Source organism: Aptenodytes forsteri, unplaced genomic scaffold (genome assembly GCF_000699145.1).
Source record: "Aptenodytes forsteri isolate BGI_AS27 unplaced genomic scaffold, ASM69914v1 Scaffold6, whole genome shotgun sequence".
NCBI classification, from domain to species: domain Eukaryota; kingdom Metazoa; phylum Chordata; class Aves; order Sphenisciformes; family Spheniscidae; genus Aptenodytes; species Aptenodytes forsteri.
In genome coordinates, this window is record NW_008795709.1 from 759,074 (window position 1) to 777,516 (window position 18,443).

Consider the following 18,443-nt stretch of genomic DNA (forward strand, 5'->3'; position numbering starts at 1 on the left):
GGCGGGAGCTGTGAGGGGGGTGGCGGCGGTTGGAGACGGGCCTCGGACCTGGCGGCGGGGCCTCCGTGCCGGGCGCGGCCGCCTCCCGCTCGGGGTTGGGCAGCGCCTGGGCGCCAAGTTTAGGAGGCGTCTCGCCGCCGTTTCGCCCCGTCGCGGTGCGGGGCGGCGGGCTGGCGTCCCCCGCAGCCGGGCAGCTGCTGTCTGCCTCACGGCCGCTGAGGGCTGAGCGGAGTATATAGGTCACTGGAAATAATGCCTGCCTAATCTCCTTTATCTGTTTGGCTCGGCTTTTCCGCTGCTGGTTTGTAGGGTGACCTGGGCAGCGCTGGACGCAAACTTCTGGGAGAGGACCCAGGCTTCACGCAGGGGAGCAGGCGAACGCCAAGGTGAGAGCGTGGGATGCGCGCCTTTATTTCAAAGAAGGCTTTTTCCTCACAAGTGTGATGTTTTACGTAGTGCCAGGTATTTCTGCTTACGTCTGTTAGCTGCCTGACCCTGTGCGTGGGTTGTCAGTTTGGGTTCAGGCTTCTGTTTTAACAGGTTAGTAACGCTGATTTTTTTTTTCCTTCAGGAAACTCATTGTGTCGCTCACCAAATCACTGAAGGCTATTTTGATATTTTCTTGGGATGCCAAAGGAGAGTAGAGGTCTTGGCAACTTCAGGGCCCTGGTAACTGGAGAAGGCAGTGTGTCCTGATAGTGATTGCTGTGTTGCTGTGATCTTTGAGGCAATGAGGAACTATTAGCAAGGTCGTGTGAACATGTTCTGTCACCCAAGGTTGCTGGTAGTAACTCTGTATGATTTTGCGTTACTCCGTGTGGACAAGTCTGTAGGTGCAGGCATGCATCCTCTCTGTCTCTGCTTTAATGAACATGGAAGGTCAAAGGGAGAAGGAAAAGACAGAAAAACTTACAATCTACTTTGTAAAGTATAAATAATTGCAAAGGGCAAGATTGTACCAGTGAGATATTGGTGTGAGGATGGCAGTTATGAAGCTGATGGAACATCCAGATGCCTTTTTCTGTTATCCATCTCAATCAAGACAAACGTTTTCAACTGACTTCTGCTAACAGCTGTTTTAATCTATTTATTGAGCCATGATGATTGACGATATGTGCTTTGAAAAATAAGTGAATTCTATTAAAATGATGAAAAATATGTTGCCAAAGCCCATGGAAGAAACATAACTTTATTTACATCTTTTTCCTTTTTCCCCCTCCTTTTTTCCCCTCCCCATTGATGTTATGATAAGAATGCTTTCCATTTTAAACCATGAGGACAAAAAATTCTTGTCAAAAGTGATCCTGAAGGGCATGTCCAGGTGAGGCACTTCCATGTGGAATGAAAGCAGAGCAGGTAAAGTAAGACCTGGTGACAATGGTGGTAAAGGCTCAAGGCACACAAAGACACGATCTAAGAATGTGTTACCTCTGATACCTAGTGGGATTACCTTTAATTAACAGAGGAAGGTTTGGAAACATGACACAAATATAGCTATCTGCATGCAGGAGGCCCAAAACCTTAGTTCCATATCTACACGTAACAGTATTTTTCCTCCAAAATCAACTGCCACCTGAAAAGGAAGAGTGAGATACTGAGTTAGTTTGTGTAAGATGTACTTGGGGCTTCGACTCACATTATCTTTGAACTAAATGCAGCATGTTTTCATAGCAGTTGCAGAATTTGTCCTGAAACTTACTCTGTTTCAAACTGTGGTGACTCCCCATGAGTGGTAAGTTATTGAGAAATCAATGGCTTTTTTTTTTTTTTTTTTTTTTTTTTTTTTTTTTTTTTTTTTTTTTTTTTTTTTTTTTTTTTTTTTTTTTTTTTTTTTTTTTTTTTTTTTTTTTTTTTTTTTTTTTTTTTTTTTTTTTTTTTTTTTTTTTTCTTTAAAAAAAAAACAAAACAACAAAAAGAAAGGAAAACAACAAAAAGAAAGGTCAAATTGTGAGGTAATACTGAACTGCCTACCTGCACAGTGACGATAGACCATGACAGTTAATTCTGGTCTAATCATAATTAGCATTGTAGAGGACATTTTTTCTGCTTCTGTGTGGGAAAATACATAGCTAGATTAGTGCTAAAAGTATTAGGCAAATACTTATTATGTAATTTTTGCCATTTAACTGTAGAAACATAGTCAAACGTCATCTTCTCCCCTTGTACCTCTGCTGTAGTCTCCAAACAGTATAACAGACACAGTTTTGTTTATTTAAACAGTTGCATGCCTTAGAAGAACTTGTCTGGTTTGGTTTAAAAAAAAAAAAGGCAGAAAAGCTGTGTGATAATAAAAACATGTGCTAGGTTCTTTGCATAAATAACTGCTGCTGAAAGACACTTGTGCCTTTTATCCTTCTAATTCTAGTTCATTTTTTACAAGTTGCCTGTATTGTGTATTGGTGGGGGGTAGGATTTATTTCTGTGAAAATTTTTATGTAAGTAGACCTAAGGTAGTGACTATTCTAGTAGTAGTTTAGTTTGCCTGGGGAACTGGTAAAGTGATGCTAGCAATAGAGCTCACAGCTAGAAAGATTTCCTAATGTAGGTAAAAAAAATAAAGCCTTTAAGCTATTAACAAGACCTATATGTTGGTAAACTTTTGAACTGTAACTTAAATTTAACTGTTGGCTGTTTTTATTGCACTATGCTGACGGTTGAAGAGTTGAACTGCTGAAGAATCAATCCCATTTGCGTTCACAAAATCTTTTGTAAAACCTCAGGTACCCCTGAGCAGGAGGGAAGAGAATTTTGTAATTTTGAGTTAGTTTTATTAACAGTTAATCTATTTGTAATAACTAAACATTTTTCAGACATTTGTTTTTTGACACACAGGTCAAAGAGCAACAAATGAAAAATTGCTGTTGTGCAGCCAGGTCCAAAAAGTAGTGTGGGTTTTTACTAAATTGTGTTAACTCATTTTGATGTGGCAGGCTCCTGCCCTAATGCAGCAAACCTGAGAGGGAGAGATAATTTGGCTTGCTGCTTCACGACTGTACTGGCATTACATTAAGAGTAGTGTTTCTGTAAGCATATGTCTTGAACATATAAGGGAAGAAGGGAGCCTGAGTAGGGAGGTGCTGCTTTTATGTTACTGGTTGAAGTTGGAACATCCGTGGCTTGTTACCTTGTTACACTGGACCCATGTGCTTTATTAAACATAGCTGTGCTGTTTTCTCCTTGCACGTTTATCAGGCTTTTACACTTTGCTGGTGCCATAAATATGTTTTAGTACAGTGTCATAAATTCAGTATTCCTGTAAGAAAACCTATGGAGGACAAAAGCTTATTTCCCTTTGTGAGGAACTCCCTTTATTTTTAGTGCTGGACTTTGCAGGCAGTGCATGCTCTCAACCACAGCAAGATGTGGATTTGTTTCGGAGATGAGGGCTCTGTTCCTCTTTACATGTGACTTAGAATTATAGAGGGTTCTCTCTCCTGTGTGTGCCTGACCGAGTACAGCTATGACAGGTGCTAAGCAGCCAAAGATTTTTCTGCGAACCATTAATGCCTTCAAAAAAGGGTGCATTGCTCCTTGTTTTGCTCTGATGTTGTTGTGGAACTACCCAAATGTCCTTGCAATGCCTGTGGCATGGATTGGGAGTATCAGTCATATTGGGAGTCATTGGGACTCGTGATTCCGAGTTTCAAAGAAGTAGTGGATTCAGCTAGTCTGTTACTTTGAGGTGGTCTTGCCTTTTTTTTTTTTTTGTAATTGGCTCTTTTGCCTTTCAGTACAGGGAAGCATAGAACACATAGTCAGCAATAGGTGTAACAGGGTAATTTCCTTTCTGAATTGCTGACTTGCATTAAGATTAATTATGCTTGCCTGCTTGGAGTGGTTTCAGGTAAACAATTAGAAAGTTCTTTATTAGCTCCTTGAATCATTTTCATAGGATGAGGAGCATGTGAAGTGGAAGTACTTTTTCTTAAAAGTGACAAAAAATAAAATAAAATGGAGGAAAATAAACATGGAGGGCAGAAACTGTTTTGCCCTCACAATGATTTCTGTTCTTAATGTTTTGGTCCCAGCAATGTGAACAACACTGGGAGATGTTAGCATGAGCTGGCTGCCACATACCACAGAAGTTTTATGGATGTCAGTGGTTACATCTGCCTTCAGCAGTATTTCGCTGGCATGATTTTTACAGTGGTGATGTTTGCCAAAAACAGCCCAGTGCTTAGGGGTTCCTGACTTGCTAGCGTTGATACAGCAGAACACAACGTAGTACTGAGATGGTTTTGCAGAATTTCCTTAGGCTAGATAGAGCTAGGTTTGTTTTGCTTGGATGCCAGTGGAGTCCTTGGACTTGGAAAACTTTTTTCGTTCCACAAGAACCTTTACTGTTGAAAAAAAAGAAAAATTTAAATGTTCAGAGAGAAACAACTAAGGCAGTTTAGCAAACACTGCATTTATGATGCATGCTGTTCGCAAGTTATCTTTTGTTAGTGGTGTTGTTTTTAGCAACTTACTTGTTAGTAAAATGGGTTAATGAGAAATGGTAAATCGCATCCACCACCTAACATTAAGATTGTAGGGACAAAGGTCAAAGGAAGTGATAATGCTCTTTGTTAGATCAATTTCTGTAGCTGAGGGAGTAGGCAACGTTCTGGGCACACAGACCTTGGTTCTGCTGACATTCAAGTCAGCTCAGTTAAAATGACTGAATTATTTGACTTTTGGTGTATATAGAAGCTATCTGAACACTTTTCCAGGTATTAATGTTTCTTTTAGTCTTTGCCTATAAGGAAAAAAATTGTTAGCAGAATTTGTCTTGTATTTGCATGAATTTTTCCCATTAGCCTTCACTGAAATTCAACAACATTTGAATTGCTTTGTGTGCAGATACATTTTAAAAAGTGAAATGAATTAAAGATTAATGAAATGTTATCTGATTCTTCCTCTTGACAATTTAAAATTCTAAAGTAATAGTAATGCTTCCCATTTCATGGATGTTATATTAGATTAGGAAGTGATAAACTATGCATAGCTTAAATCCAGTACTTGCTGTGTGTTATAACATTACCATAGCAGGTACATGTGCAATGATTCAATAGGTGGAAAGTTACTGTTTTATTCTAAAGTAGCAGGGGGATAAAATTTTGTTGTATTGGCAGCAAGGCATATTCCATTACTAGTGGTAACATTCGTACAGAGTTTTGGCAAACATTTAAAGGAACAACAGTTTAGGTTTAAAAGAGGCATCAACTCAACAGCAACATTTCAGGAGCACTCAGCGTTGGGCTCCGTGACAGGGGATAATGTCATCTAAGCAGTTATCATTTCAAAGTACATTCAAATATTCTGAGATAAAAATATTATTTATTCAAGTACAGGAATATTGGGGTCTGTGGCATAAAGGAGTTGAAAAAACAGTTGGTGGCAGAATAAACTTTTCCATTCTAAACAATTCTACTAAAAGTCTGTATGAATAAAAAGGAAAAGAATATTGGTACTGTCTTGGTAGAGGTGACTGAAGACTGGCAAATCGGGGAGATTTTCTGGATGAGGGTGTTTGTGGACACCTAGAAGAAATCATCCAGATCACAGGATTTTAATTACCTAGGAGTATTGGTTAGAGAGTATGGCGGATGCAGGTTCCTGGTAAGTTCTTGGAGGACCTTGGTAAAGCTTTCCTGGTGCTAAATATGAAGAAAGTAACCAGAGGATAGGCTCTTCCAAGCTTTGTTATAACCAGAAGATAAGTAATTTGTGTGAGAGTGAGCAAATGAGAGTCTGGGAAGGAGGACTTGTGCTAAAATAAAACAACGGATTTTTAGAAAGGCAGACTTCAGGTAAGTCTGGTTAACATGAGTCTTATCCACCAGTTCTGTGTGTTAAGAGCAAAAATAAAATAAAAAAAGGAGACATATTGTTCCTTCAGGAAATTATGTTAATGGCAGAAATTGAAACTATTCTTCCGCAGAGGAAAATATGAAAAGTAGTGAGAGGCTGGCTTGGCTACTAGCGAACTCTCTAACATCAAACACAGCAAGGAGGGAAAGGGAATCCAGGCTGAATTGCCAAGGACAAGTGTAAAAATATAGCACAAGGACATAAAATTAAAATGTAACATTCAGAATGGCCAACTCAAGAGTAACAAGAAATCATTATAGAAATATGATGTTAGTAAAAAGAAAGACGGGGAAGGTTTGCTGCTCTTCGAAGACTGGAGCTGTGGACAGATAATGCAAAGCAGACTTAGGTCTTGTTTTTTCACCTCATTTTTAGTAAGAGAGACTGGAATAGGAGGCAAACATGGTGTTCAAGGCAAGTGCTAAAACCCTAAGCTGGTGTGAGGAAGGAATGAGTTATAGAGCATTTAGGTAAGTTTAAGTTTGAAGTGTTTAAAAACCACTATTGAAAGGGTAAGAGCTGGCTGATGTAATCCCTGAGCTGCTGCAGTTAAGTAACTTGTGGAGGATGTGTGTAATACTGTGAGGCTGAGAAGAGTGATTACAGTGTCTGTCTTTACAGGTGTTGGGGGGGAAATGAGCAGTTGTAGACCCAGCTGTTTAACTTTGATTATTTGTTCAAGTATTTTTCCTGGGAAGTACTGAGAATTCCTTTTCTCCCTACCTTTACTCTTACGTCTCATCTGACAGGGAGGATCCAGAAGATATTAAAACATTATGCCTCTTTTTTTTTTTTTTTTTTTTTCCTTTTTGCCTGCATGGAGTAGATGAGTGAGATGTAGAACTTCACGTCGCTGTGGCTGTTGAAAAGTAGCTAGAACTCCCTGTTATAAGACAACAACATGAAAAAAGGACTGTGGGCATGCCTATACCCACACTGGCTCTGCAGGAGCAAATCCTAGAACAGGGAGTGCTAGGAAATGTGCTGTGAAGATGCCTAGATTAGCTTTAAAAGCAGTTTAGTCATATTTGTATGGCATTGCATCCAAGCCACTGTGGTTTTACTGCTTCCAGACCTGTGCTAGTGTCTGCTCTCTGCCATGCAGACTTAATCAGCTTGTGTTAGTGACAATTTGGCAAACTCCTTAGTGTAATGCACTGTATGTTGTAAACAACCCTCTATTGTGCTGCCCTTGTAGCCTGTGTTTATTTGGGTTGACTAACTCTTTTCCTTTAATTAATTGTCCAATAACAGCACAAAACAGAGATGGCTCTTCACTGTGTGAGATTTCTTGTCTGAATGCTAGGGATAACAACAGTGCCATAAACAAAGGTTTTAATTTCGGTTGGATGCTATTGGGCAAAGCTGTGAATAGCAGAAGAAAACCAAAGATCTGAGGAAGTCCTGCAGTGTCAGCTGATCTTTAAATCAAAAGCAAAGAGGCACAATTTTATGTAAAATTAACAGTTTAGGAGACTTTTTTTTTTACTCATAGAGGAAAGTTTCCCAGGATGTATTGCTTCTATGATGTGTTCTTTCTCATAATTTCCATCATGCATGTGTGAAACAGAGCTAATTTTTAACATACTTCCCTTTTAATATTTTTAAGTCCATCTGCTGTTTTTGTGAGATTTTGAATAGCCTGTATTGCTACTGGGAGTGTTTGTATTGATTCATAAATCTGTGGACTATGGTTTCTGGGGTTATTTTCTTGGGCTTTCACATGAAGGGGAAAGATAAGGAAAGCAATTTAAATTTCCCAAACCACAAGGCTATGCATCTTTCATAATATCTAGCCTGGGTAGTGGTACAGGTTATGATACATGGGATGCAATACAGTCTCTAGGGACAACTTTCATCTCAAATAAAATGCAGTATAATCCTGAGCTCAAAATTAATTGTGTAAAAGAGGATGGCTAGTTCTTGGCTACTCACTCACAAATCCTTGAAAAGGCTTTTGCTATTCTGAGGATGTCCTGTAACCTGCCTATTAACAGAAGGTTTGACAGACTGCTCTGCTGTGGGTTGAAGGAACACTGAAAACTGCCTTCTGTCATGATGTTGATGATATCAAGATATAAAATAGAGCATCTTAGTTCATGAAGGTTACTACTATGAATTGACTATTTTTGTGTTCTAAAACTTTTTAATATCCTTATCACACCAATTTTAGCACAGAATTTCAGGCTATCCAAGCAATGTAAGCTTATATATATATTTTATGATATTCATATGATTTTAAATTACTTTTTTTTTATATCTGTTTCCAGGGTTTTTTTGAGCAGTTCCTCTACCATTTCATAGTTTCCTCATTTGTCTCAGTTTTCAGAAATTGGAAGAGAGAAACTTTTTTTTGTCTCTCTCCCTCCTTTTTACCTGGTGTGTCATGTTGCTTGCTTGCTTTTACAAAGCTGCGTATTTGATGCAAAAGCAAAATACTTGTTCTTCCAAAAATATGTTACATAAGGCCAGACTGCTTGGCAGTAATGGTTTATCAGTGCCTAGAAAGAGATCCAAGTGTCAGTACTCTCTGGAGATAAGGATGTATTATTTTCTACCTGGCAGTACTGAATTTTTGTCTGGAGGTGAACAAGAGCTGGTAACAAATACACACTGGCAATACTGTGTGATTAATATGACTCTCCTGGGCCACAAGTACAGGAAGCTCTCTGTTTAATTATAACTGTGCTGTTTTAATTTAATTACAGCTTTTTTAATGAAAAAAAAAAAGAAGCTGATTGGAAATTGGAATTTCTTTAGATTATTCAAATTCTTTTAATTTCATATACTAGACTGAGTCTTCTTTTGCCCTCTAACCTAAGGTGTGTGTTTGTGGTTTTTTTGTTTTCTTTCTTTGTTTTTAAATGAGTTGGGAAGCTAAAGACACTTAGGTTCTGGAAAGTTACCATAGCTTGATGTAAAGGTTTCGGATTCAGATTTTTTTACATATGTGTGATCTGAGAATCCTTCCATGTTCTGAATACCTTCTCTTTAAAACCTGCACATTAACTGCATATCATAGAGAAATCATGCTTTTGTAGACTACAAAAGAACAGACCTTTGTGTTTTTCTTTACTGCCTCAGTAGTAGTAACAAAGATTCACTGAGTCAGTCTTGCAGTGCTTTGAAGCTGAAACACTGAATATGTTAGGATAATATGGCACCACTCTTAAATATGTGGGTTTTTATTAAGCATATAATGGAAAACATGCACTAGCCAGATCAGAAATGGGATTGTTCCTCATATGACTCTGTTCTTCATTAACTATGGTTTCAGTCTCTTGCACCAATTTTCAGTTTCAGGCTTGTGATTCTAGATAAGAAATGTCCTTCAGGTTGAAGCATGCTGGAATCCTTAAAACAAATGTGCCAAGAGGCTCATTCTGTGCTGCCCCCTCCTCCCCCCCTTAATTCTGATCACTTGAGGCCCCTCCATGGGTGCTTCTTGCATACTCCTTTCCCACATCTGCTGGAAACAATGATTTCTAAAGAGGCTTGGGCTTACCTTCTGTGCTAGCCTTTAATTCTGACTATGGGTAGGGGCTATTTCTTTTCCTTTTTTTCTCTTCCTCTTTTCTGTTCCCTGTGATGGTCTATTTCATGTGTACCTAAAAGGAAAGAAAAATGCCAGGTTGATCAACTTGCAAGCCTCAATCATGAGGACTTCATTTAGACTATACCTTTTTTATGTGTATGACAGTAGTTTTTAAGCTATGCTGCAAATTAAAGAAGATAAATCCAAGGGAGAAAATAATTATTTAAGCTAAAGAACAGCTTGGTCAAGAACACAATTATAGGCTCCACTTATAAATTTACACGGATAAGTGATACAGCAAAACAGAAATAGAAAGACTGTATTTAACAAATGAAACTTATCTTATTTTTATGACCAGACATCATGGATGTATGAAGCAGACAGGTGAGGAGTTAGTGTTAACTACAAATTACGGAGAAATCTCCTTCCTCTAGAGCCCCCACTCAGAATTATTTTGAGAAATAAGAAAATATATTGAAAATATCATGGTTTAGTGAGCTAGCATTTTGTGAACAGTATTTTACTATTTCAGTGATGCTGCACACATCCCCAGGTTGTGGAAGCCAGCAAGTAGTAACAAAGGCCATACAGAATGTTGGCAGATAAAAGCATGCAGAGAAGTTGTCACGGGTCTCTTATAGATTTTTATCTGTAGTGAGCTATGCAAAGTAATACCTTTCTGAACTGGGGTCAAAGATGAAAAAAGAAACCAACAAACTTTTTTCTTCATGTAGAATTAAAAAAAAATCCCCACATACTATTTAAAGGGTACTTCAACAAAAAAACCCCAACCCTTAGCTCATAACTTTTTCTGGATTATTCTGGTTCCGTGTTGGTGTTAGGTATATATTTTCTTTTCTGTTATTTAGAGGCACAGGCCTGAGTAGGATTACATTAAGGGCACTGGCAGGAAATGTTTTGGAGATGATCTGGAGGATAGAGAGATTCACCCTGGTATCATTCTGCTTGAGGAAGTTGGCTAGTTTTTAGGACTACATCTTTGTTTTAATAGAGGGGGAAAATGATGCTAAAAGAGTGTTATGAGATTTCTAGTTACCTCTGTGGAGGAACCTGGTATAATCATCCCTAAAATTCAGGAGCATAAGACAGCAAGGGATCTCTTGGATCATCTAGTCTAGCCTTTACTGAAACCATGTTATATTTGTGATCTATAAACTGATAGTGTCTTCCCATAAGATCTTAATTTTGGGGTATTTTTGTTCATGCTACTTTGATGGGAAGGCTGGTTTAAACTATGAGTTCTTGGCCAAAAATTGTGTTTATGCAAAATAATTATTTTCTCCCTTGATGTGTATACCTTTTTAACTTTTGCATGATTCCTTTCAGCATGCTGAAAACTATTTCAGAATTTTACCTCCTTGCTTATAAGAGAAAAAACCTGACAGCCTCCCTGTTTTGAATTAATTTTTGTAGTCTGGAGGAATTTCTGCCAGACAGGTTAGCAGGATGTCTGTAAAATCAATTTTGAATGCTAAGCACTGTGTAAATGAATAGACACCCTTTTCATACTTGCATTTTTTTGTATGTGTGCAGCCTTGTTACATATCAAATGAAAATTTAATATAAATTATTCCAGTGTTGACAGAAAGGTGTGGATTTCTCCTTCTCCTTTACCTTTGCATGTGTTTAGCTTGTTTAACAAGATGTTGTTATGATGCATTTCCTGTCTGAATATCAAGTTTTGTAATCAGCTTTTTGGCAGCATAGCCAGGTTTAGCATTCAGTGTCACACCACTTTTTTTCTGCTTTTGCTTTTTTTTTTTTTCCCCCCCCTGTGGTTACTTTTTAGCCAGAACACTTTCTTAATTACCCCAAACATATTCAGTGTGTGATGCGCAGGTGTGTTTGAGGTACGGCATGGATGCAAATGTTTTTGGGTTGCAGCAGTGAACAGAAGGCAGCCAGGAAGGGAAATGTGGATTGCTTCTGCAGTTGTGTGGGCTCACAGCTGATTATGGCTTCAGTGTTTTCAAGGGTTTCTTGCTAAGGTAATGGTGGAAGGCCTGAAAGCTCTGAGCTTGTCTGTGCAGACCTGCCTCATGCTGTGGAATATACTTTGTTACTGCTTCTCTGGTATACTTGAGATTTTATCACCTTGTTCTTTTTAAAATGGTTTGGTTCTTTCCCCCCAGTTGTTAAACTGCCAAATTTCATTCAAGTGTTAGGCAGTTACTTTCTATTAATAGAGAATGATGATTTTTACTTTTTCTACTTTCTCTGCCTTTCCTTGTCTGTAGTGGAAAGCTGAATGCTGCTAAAAGGTGTCAGCTGAAGAAACTTTAGATCTAGATTGTCCACCAAATGGAACAGCTGCCACAGCAATTTTTTCCTTGCTGACCTGTTGACATGCTTTAATTGCAGGTAAAGTAAGTGTGTGTGTGTATGTGCGTGTAATAGGTAATTCATAATAGAAGTCTGTTTGCTGAACCATGAGCTCTCTAGTTGGAATGCTGGGTGTCACAATAGGTTTCTGTGATATGGACACCTGTCCTCTGAAAAGCGGGGCTTAATACTTCAGTCTTATTTAAAATGTCATATAGAGGCTCTAGTAGCACTGAGCTGCATTTAGATAATGTGGGCTCTGGTGCATCCTGTCAATGTGTGGTGTTTCAGTTCTCTTCTTGTTCACACCTATACAGTATACTCCACACGGGATGACAGTTGCATAATATTCCTGTGGCAACCACAGTAATTGCTTACATGTGAAAAGAATATATGGCAATTATCAAATGCACTTCAGCTGTCTCTTAGTGCCCTGTAACTTCTGGAGAACAATAGTATGTGACCTACATACCCTATAAGTCGGTGATAGATTACCAGTGGCACACTGATGAGAACCCAAAAGACTGTACACCAGCATTTTCTTGAGTTGGCAAGACTCCTCTTTTTTTGTTTCAGAATATCCATGTCGTTTGGACTATGGGATATGAAACAGTTGAAAAGCCTGTCATGTGAAGAATGTACGTTTTCTTTTTTTCTTCTGACTCTAATAGGTACACTGTAGGACACAGAAAGAGTTGAAGGAGGAAAGACTCGTCTTCTCTATCTGTGCTTAAAAATTGAGCACAGAAACTTTAGAAATCCTTTTACAAGTAAAACTGAATAAGGGATAGAGGCTCCTAGACTTTGGTTTGTCATTGGATCATCTTACTTCATCTTACTCTGTAGTGAAACTAGTCAGCTGACAGATGAAAATTCAGATAAATTGCTTCCCTGACCTGATCTACAAGCATGAGTATCACTTGGTTCTTGATGCAACATTGTACATGTGCCTTTTTTTATTAGATAAGCTGGTTTACAAGGTGAAAAGGGCTGAACACTTATGAGTCGCCTTCCCAAGAGAAGCTTATTCTTAGGTTGCAAAACGGGCTGATGAAAGAGCATGACGGGGGGTGTGGTCTTCATAGCTTGAATGTTTCATAGAAGAGTTGGCATCATTTGGGGAGGAGATGTGGATGTTAATTGCAAGATTGACATAAGCAAGTTGTGTGCATAAGAGAAGCCCAAGCTGGCTAGTAGGAGGGAGCCTGATGTGTGGGTGTGAAATGAGACTTGGATTAGTACAGACAAGCTTGAAGTCTGACAGTATGTTTGGTTTCCAGAGTTGTGTTGATTACATCAGGTAGGCCATTCGTACCAGTCAAATAATGTTAGAAAGGGGAACAAATACGAAATGATACTTTACAATAATCACTAGTTCCTGGTTTTTATAGACTCAGGTTTTCTTTGAAACTGATTAGAAAAAATAGGAATAGCTGGTAGATATTAACTAAATATTAACTATCTGGTAAACTCTTGTGCCTTGTTTGTTATTTTTAAAACTCCAAACACTTGCTTTATGAAAATGAACACCATCTTTCAGCAGCCTTTCATGTAGCATGTGTCTGGTCTTATCCTCCCCTGTAATGCTACATATTCATTCTTCCACCTCTTTCTTGATGCAGTTTGTTGCAGTTCTTGATGCTGACCTGTGAATGGGAGACTTATGTTTTGTCAAGTTGGAAGCAAGGATGTTGTTCTTCTCATATTACCCTGTGCTGCTCTGTAATGGTTAGGGACGCATCTGGTTTCTCTGTAATATATTCTACAAGTTCGCAAAGTATCTTTAGGAAACTGAGGGGCTGTAGATACACTGATGATTTACAACTTAGTATTTAATATGTTATTGTTTCCACTGCCTGAAGGAATTAATTGACAGCTTTGACAGTGTTGTAAACCTGTTTTATTCAATGCAAATCATTAAAATGTTTCTGAATGTCAAGCCTTGTCTAGAAGCTCAGCTAGCAGGGTGTTTGTCCAGAAGAACTACATGTTCTCAAGACAGATGGCACTATATCCAATATTGAATGAGTATCAGCTTTTACATGTACTGAGCTACAGCTAATCCATGGCTCTGTGGCTGTATGGAAGCAGCTTTGATTGCCAAAATGACTATTTCTCAATCAGTTGCTGTAGGTAAGAGTTGTTCTTCAGATGGTTTGTAGTGTTAGAATTTAATATCTTATGCAGTAAAGGCAAGTCTATTTCTTTCTCTTGATAGAAAACAAAAGAACAACAACTGTTAGTTTAAACTATAGTCCTATCTCACTCTGTAACTTTGTAGCAGCGTACAGCTTTCAGTTAGTTGTTTCTTCTGTCCCTGACTTAAAATCTAGTTATGCTAATGGAAAGGCAATACAGTCACTGATGGTGGGAAGTGACATGAACTAACATAATAATGTGAAGTCTTTCTCTAGTTCCTACTCCATGTTAGTTCAGGTCATCAGTTATACTAGTATGTTTGATTTCCCTTTGGTTTAGCTAACACTAGTAATGAAAAAAAATTCTCAACAAAAGAGCTTGAGTATCTAGTTTATTAAGTTTATCTGTGATTAAGGCTTTAATACCAGTTGGGACTAGAGTTGATAATTTTTTTTATCAGAAAATACTAATGCATTTGAAAGGAGTATGTCCCCATATATTTTTGTTTTCAATTAAACTTTTCTAAGGAAAGCTTTCCTAGATTCAGTTTGGAATTTCAAAATGAAAAAAGACAGAAAATGGGTAAAAGCCCTTTTTTTAAGTTATTTAGTTTGTATATAGGATCTTAGGATCATGCTTCCTTTCAGCTGTATTCTTCCTCCCTGTGGTGTGGTTAGTTGGTTGGGTTTTTTCTTTTTTTCTGGTGAAAGGTTTGTAGGGGTTTGAGTTTGTTCTGATTTAAAAAAAAAAAAAAAAATTAGAAAAACTGTGAAGACTCAGACTTGTGGGGAGGGAATTGTCTTTTTCATTCAACAGTGAGTTTAATCTTAGGAGCAATCCAGTAAAAACGTGGTTACTATCAGTTATCTGAAATGAATATTATAGGGGAAAGTCATTTTTAAACTGCCTTGAGCTTCACAAAATGTTAATATTAATAGAAAAGAGCTAGTACATGATTTAGATTTTAGTCTTTCATAGGATTCCTTGGGCCAGTTGCAGGCTACTTGGCATGGCCTTCTTTAGGAGCCAATGATATGCTATAAATAATTTAAATAATTTTTATTTCTAACCTTTCATCACCATATACTAGCGTACAAATTTGCTCTCACTGTGATGCTGAGGGATAGGTCCATAAAGGATGCACCTGCCTGGCAGTTTGGAGAAGTATAAAGGTGTATGCATTGCTTTAGTAATGCATAAGACACTTGGTCTTTCTCAGCTCAAAGCAAACAAGGAAAAAACTTGTGTATATATCACATAATGTGGGCTATTCATTGCAATTTCAGGGTGTGTCATAAAGAATGTATTGTCCAACCATCTTGATTTATTTGTCATTGCTTGTGTTGAGTCTAATTAGGTAAGCACATATTTTGCTGTAAAGAATTAAGCACAGTGCAGGGAAGTTAGCAGTGCGTAATGGTAGATAGGAGAGGCCACTGGCATGATGAAATAGAAAAGTAAGACTAGTTTTCTGATTATAGTGACAGCTGTTTTTCTCAACTTTGGTCCTATTGAAATAAAAATAGTAAGTAGGTATCTTGCCAGAATTGCCTTCACCTTAGTACTAAATCAGTGTAAATTGTGCTTGGTAGCAGCCCTACGAAACCTAAGGGAATTTGTGACCATTCTGAATAAAGGAGATTTGGTAAGCTCAATGTTAGAAATTAAGATTTTGTGGTAGTCTTAAAAAAAAAAAAACAAAAAGCAAACAAACAAAAAAGTGATTATGATTTTCATAATAAAAGTGAGCATTATCAACATAGCGGGTTTATGTATATTTTGGAGGAAAAAACACTATTGCGATGGCAGCAAACTTATAAGGAAAAAGTAAGCAAACAACAAAAAAGTGATTATGATTTTCATAATAAAAGTGAGCATTATCAACATAGCGGGTTTATGTATATTTTGGAGGAAAAAACACTATTGCGATGGCAGCAAACTTATAAGGAAAAAGTCATGCTAATACAAAATAAAATTGCAGAACAAAATCTCTAAGGATCAAATTCTCAGCTGACAGGATGTTTTCCCGTGTATCATTGTTATTTGCATCCCAACATTTTTTAAAACAAAGAGGGTTTTCAGGTAAAGCTGACTTCATTTTTCCAAGTGTGGCTTAATTAAATTGTTTTAAAGTGTGCATTATTATTTCAAAATATAAACTTGGAATAAATGGGAGAGAGGAGTACGAGATGTTAATATATAGGCCTGCAAGAATTGACTGAATTGGAAGGCTAAACGTAAACTCGTTCATTGGATTTTGGTTTTGTGTCTGCAGTCCAAGAATCTGTTGGGCTGAGCAGAAAAACACCAGAGAAACCTTTCTGTAGCTGTTGTCAGACAAGCTTCTCATTAATCAGACAAGCAATGGAGATAACTGTTTGATGTATTTGTTGTATACGGAGCAGTGGCGACTGGTGAGGGTTTTCACGTTGAACTGTCCTTACAACAGGAGATGATGGGTTTATGGCCCTTGAGAGAAGGCGGCAGGAGCCTGGTGGAGCTTGCGCTGCACAAGCACAGAAGCTGGAGTTTCCCGTGGCCACGTCTCAGAAATGCTGTTTTGATTTAAAACCAGAGAGGGCCTCGAGCACGATTCAGCACGTTTTCCTGTTGGTCAGATTTGGGTTCCATCCTACCAGCTGCGCTGACACCTGCAACTGAAACAAGAGCTTAAGGGCATCTGTACTGGCTGGGGTCAAAAATCAACTCAGCACAGTGGAGTTTTCCAGCGGCAGCTGCATAGGGCGGAATATGTGCATAGTCCAAGCGTATGGCAGTATCTCTAGCCATGTACGGTCTGTGGGCTTATTTGATCAAAAGCAATAGTCCTTCTGTTCTGTAAGTTTGGTGTTTTTTTTTTTCTTCCATGAATTTGATTAGTTGCTTTTAAAAAATTATGTATACATTTGGTACCTGCTGTGGCCTGTACCAATGAGTTCTACAGTCTGTGTTACAAATTAACACTTGTGCAGGAACAGAGATGGGAAAAGGAGATACCCAGAGGGAGGAGAATGCAGGATCAAAGTTGTAGGTGTTTAAACCATGTATCATAGACTCCTTTTAATTTTTTTAAAGGACTCTGTGTCTCTGCCTTAGTGTATGTTTCAGGGTTGTGAATGTACATTGTCATTTATTTCCCTGGATTCCTGAGAAATTTTTTAAACTCTGGTTTGCTAGAAATAGAATTGAATTAATGAGAAAAAGTAGTCTATCACCTACTTCAAGTGTACTGTTGGGCTTTTTAAAGCAGTGTTTGTGGTCTTAGTTTCATATTAAGTTGAATGCTGTAAAATTTACACTGAATGTTATTTTTGTTGTAAGTCTTTTAAAACAAAGATTTGGACACTGTAAGTACAACATTATTGAGAAGGAATTTTGGAGAAACTTTTTTTACTACCCAGATTAGATTAATGAGATTTGCTGGCAGTGCTTGAGGTTCAAAGTGAGGAAATTGACTGGGTAGTAAATTAATAGATTCCATTGCCACATGCATGCTCAAGCTTACAAAATGCGAGCTAAGCAGAATACTTGTTTCATCCTATTTTTGTGGCTCTATTAACTAAAATGAACTGTGGCTTATCTTAACCAAGAGAAGGTGGAAGTGATCAGATAAATATGATACATTCCTGAAGGGCACCAGTTGCTGGAACTAGCATGTACTTTGCAAAATGATTTATTGTAATATTCTTTTTATGTCCATTCAATTCTAAAGCTTCCTCTTCCTACCAGTAAAGTGCAACAGTGTATCTTATATCCAGGCTGGTTTGTTGTAGGCCATTTCCATGTATTACAAAGGTGTGCAGCTGACTACTTCAGTCCCAGGTTTTGAAGATTTTTAAACTGGTTTGCACGGAAACTGTTCTATGAAACACATGGGGTTTTTGCCTCTCTTCTAGCAGGAACATTATATTCAAGAGGAAGGGAAAGTCTTTCACCGCATTCTAACTGTGGCACAGAGGCTGTGTGTGGCAACATGTGAATGTCTTTTTTGATTGAATCTTTTGCTAATGGGGAAATCTTTGATGACTACCCTACTGCAGAAGGAGGCTAACCCAAAACAATATTGAAACTTTGACCCGAAGTCTGTGTTCTCATAGGTAAAATTACTGTAACTCATTGACTTTGCAGAGGGACCTGGACAGGCTGCATCGATGGGCCAAGGCCAAGTGCTGGGTCCTGCACTTGGGTCACAACAGCCCCATGCAGCGCTACAGGCTTGGGGAAGAGTGGCTGGAAAGCTGCCTGTCAGTGTTGGTCGACAGCTGGCTGAACATGAGCCGGCAGTGTGCCCAGGTGGCCAAGAAGGCCAATGGCATCCTGGCCTGTATCAGAAATAGTGTGGCCAGCAGGAGGAGGGAAGTGATCGTGCCCCTGTACTCGGCACTGGTGAGGCCGCACCCTACCCTACTGCAGAAGGAGGCTAACCCAAAACAATATTGAAACTTTGACCCGCGAAGTCTGTTCTCATAGGTAAAATTACTGTAACTCATTGACTTTGCAGAGGGACCTGGACAGGCTGCATCGATGGGCCAAGGCCAAGTGCTGGGTCCTGCACTTGGGTCACAACAGCCCC

The 18,443-nt window shown here is 38.5% G+C and overlaps 1 protein-coding gene across 1 annotated transcript in view; it reads left to right on the plus strand.

Moving 5' to 3' along the window:
- Nucleotides 1–313: 313 nt before the first annotated feature.
- Nucleotides 314–18,443, plus strand: part of FAM160A1 (family with sequence similarity 160 member A1) — a 97,027-nt gene continuing 78,897 nt past the window's right edge. The window contains exons 1-2 of the mRNA XM_019473153.1: nt 314–386; nt 11,647–11,770. The gene's annotated coding sequence lies outside the window, so the exon portion shown is untranslated. The remainder of the gene's footprint in view (nt 387–11,646; nt 11,771–18,443) is intronic.